The sequence below is a fragment of the Littorina saxatilis genome, linkage group LG8, assembly GCF_037325665.1.
Source record: "Littorina saxatilis isolate snail1 linkage group LG8, US_GU_Lsax_2.0, whole genome shotgun sequence".
NCBI classification, from domain to species: Eukaryota; Metazoa; Mollusca; class Gastropoda; order Littorinimorpha; family Littorinidae; genus Littorina; species Littorina saxatilis.
In genome coordinates, this window is record NC_090252.1 from 8,135,185 (window position 1) to 8,138,464 (window position 3,280).

The 3,280-nt window shown below is 37.8% G+C and overlaps 1 protein-coding gene across 1 annotated transcript in view; it reads left to right on the plus strand.

Annotated features, from left to right (window-relative positions):
* LOC138972688 (uncharacterized) overlaps positions 1 to 230 on the plus strand; it is a 68,751-nt gene extending 68,521 nt beyond the window's left edge. Inside the window, exon 12 of the mRNA XM_070345338.1 lies at positions 1 to 230. This exon is cut by the window's left edge and continues 1,855 nt beyond it. The gene's annotated coding sequence lies outside the window, so the exon portion shown is untranslated.
* The last annotated feature ends 3,050 nt before the right edge of the window (positions 231 to 3,280 follow it).

Genomic DNA, 3,280 nt, shown 5'->3' on the forward strand with positions numbered 1-3,280 from the left:
TGTTCTGTGCAACTGTTTGGGTGCACTGTGTTTTTCAGTTGCTGTGATAATGATATATTATGCTCGTTATTTAAATGCTTGTGTAAAAGTTTATCTTAGAAGTGTTTTTATGTTCGGTTATGCTTTTGATTGTTGTCTTTGTGTTATGAGTAATGCTGTGTGGTGCCAAGAGACAAATGCGTGTTTGTGTGTGTGTGTGTGTGTGTGTGTGTGTGTGTGTGTGTGTGTGTGTGTGTGTGTGAGTGTGTGCGCGTGTGTATGTGTGTGAGTGTGTGTGCGCATATGTGTGTGTGCGTGCGTGCGTGCGTGCGTGTGTGTGTGTGTGTGTGTGCGTGTGCGTGCGTGCGTGTGTGTGTGTGTGCGTGTATGTGTGTGTGCGTGCGTGCGTGCGTGCGTGTGTGCATGTGTTTATGTGCGCCCGTGTTCTGTGCAACTGTTTAAGCGCGCTGTGTTTTTCAGTAACTGTGATAATAATATATTGTGCTCATTATTTGAATGCTTGTGTTAAAGTGTATCTTAGAAGTGTTTTTATGTTCGGTTATGCTTTTTACATTTTTTATTAGTCAAGTTTTGACTAAATGTGTTAACATAGACGGAGAATCGAGACGAGGGTCGTCGTGTATGTATGTGTGTGTGTATGTATGTATGTGTGGAGCGATTCAGACAAAACTACTGGACCGATCTTCATGAAACTTGACATGAGAGTTCCTGGGTATAATATCCCCACACCTTATTCGATAAATGTCTTTGAAGACGTCATATGCGGCTTTTTGTGATTGTCGAGGCGGCACTGTTACGCCCTCATTTGTTTAACCACATTAATTGAAATTTTGGTCAAGCGATGTTTGACTCAGTCCGGATTTTGGTATTTCATTATTTTCAGCTAAGAAGCTTAAAATGTATTTCATTAGTTCGCTCATTTAAATTGTCATTAAAAACGATTTCTCACATTCAGATTAGAAAATCATTGCATTGTATTCCTCGTTTTCTCCTGAATTCAAAAATATATAGATATGTTATGTTTACCTAAAAACGCGCTCAGAATGAAAGAAATGATGTCGAGTATAATGTTCGCATGCTTTGCGGAGACGAGCGCGCGTGACCCGTCTCGGTCTTTGGGGAAGTTTAGCCGAGACTATCTAAATGGTAGTCTCGGCGATAGCTGTTTTTTGGTGTTGATCTTTTGGTTTGATGCCCAAAAATTGAATGTTTTTATATCGCTTCACACAACTTGTGATTGTTGTCTTTGTGTTATGAGAAATGCTATGTGGTGTTGAAAGACAATTGCGTGTGCGTGTCTGTGTCTGTGTGCGTGCGTGCGTGCGTGCATGCGGGCGTGCGTGCGTGCATGCGGGCGTGCGTGCGTGCGTGTCTTTGTGTGCCCGTGTTCTAGCTGTGCAAGTGTTTGAGCGCACTGTGTTTTTCAGTTACTGTGATAATAGTATATTGTGCTTATTATTTAAATGCTTGTGTAAGAATTTATCTTAGAAGTGTTTTCATGTTCGGTTATGCTTTTTATTGTTGTCTTTGTGTTATGGGTAATGCTGTGTGGACCCCCCGCGGGTTAGGGGGAAGAATTTACCCGATGCTCCCCAGCATGTCGTAAGAGGCGACTAAAGGATTCTGTTTCTCCTTTTACCCTTGTTAAGTGTTTCTTGTATAGAATATAGTCAATGTTTGTAAAGATTTTAGTCAGGCGGTATGTAAGAAATGTTAAGTCCTTTGTACTGGAAACTTGCATTCTCCCAGTAGGGTAATATATTGTACTACGTTGCAAGCCCCTGGAGCAAGTTTTTGATTGGTGCTTTTGTGAACAAGAAACAATTGACAAGTGGCTCTACCCCCTCTCTCCCCTTTCCCCGTCGCGATATAACCTTTGTGGTTGAAAACGACGTTAAACACCAAATAAAGAAAGAAAGAAATGCTATGTGGGCAACTCCCAAAAGGTGCTTCCTGTCAGATGACATTTTTAAAATATCCACACATAGTTTATTTGTGAGAAAATACCAATAAAGCTGCTTTCATTGTAATCGGAAATGTTTGAATGTAATGATATCAAAGGTGTGTAGCAAATACTAATGTATTACTATTTTTTATTGAATTTTAAAACATGAATGTACCTTCATTTTTTTGCTGTTTTTTCCACTTTTTTTGTGTGTGATCAAAAAAGCTTACATTTGATAATAAAATAATTGCTATCTTTTTATTTGAAGCAATGAAACATGTTGAATAAAGTTGCTTCTACGTTATGGATCACTCTTTTGTTTAAAACACATATGTTAAAGTTATAAAATTAACACTTGAACATGTATAGTTTCTTGTGACTGTTCACGTCACACTCAGCCACTGTCCATTTTCTTCTTTGCCCAAAGTAATCAAAATCGGGCAACCCAGAATGTTGCCTGAAAAATATTTTAATAAAATTGTCCATTGTTGGTATTTGTCCATGATAGAGGTGAAAAGATTAGGGCAAAAGAACCCTATCTTTAAGCTGTTGATTTAAAAATGTAAGAAAAAAGAAAGAGGGAGAAGGAAGAAAAAAAAGGAAAAAAAGGGAACTGAGCTGGACATTAGGAATAAATTTATGTTATGATTATTTTGATTTATTTATTTATTTAAACATATTAGTTTACTGATAAAGTTTGTTGATTTAAAAATGTACACATTTGACAGAGAAAAGAAAAGACCTATGAAGAAGGTTTGCTCCAAGCCACACACACACACACACAAAAAAAGGCAAAAAAATTGTAGTAGCAAACCTGCATGCAACTGAGGTTAAAAAAAGAAAAAAAAAAAGAATGTTGCCTGAGAACTACTCCTCGTAACAGGGGGTAGGATGGCAGTCAATGGACACGATAATGTCATGATTAAAACAATTTTTTGTGTGTCGCAAAATTCACGTCACAAATGTCACGAGAAACAGCACTGCTGTTACTTACCGCTTAGTAGTCTGTACCGAAAAACAACATCCGGGAAGACGAGCAAAATGGCAGCCAGGCGTCAATTTAATGTAGTGATCGCGTCACACCAAAATTACATGTCACAAGAAACAGCACATCCTTGTAAATCCATTACTTTATCTAATTTATTTGATTTACTGCTTCTTTTGATCTAAAATGTTTCTGATCAAGAAATTAAACCCAAAAAAAAGCACACGACTGCGTGTAATAATGGCTCTGGATAATTTCAGATGTTTCTCGTTACAAGTCACAACACGTGACGCTAATGTCACAAGAAACATTTACAGGGGTTTATGATTACAAAAACATGTTTTTCTTAT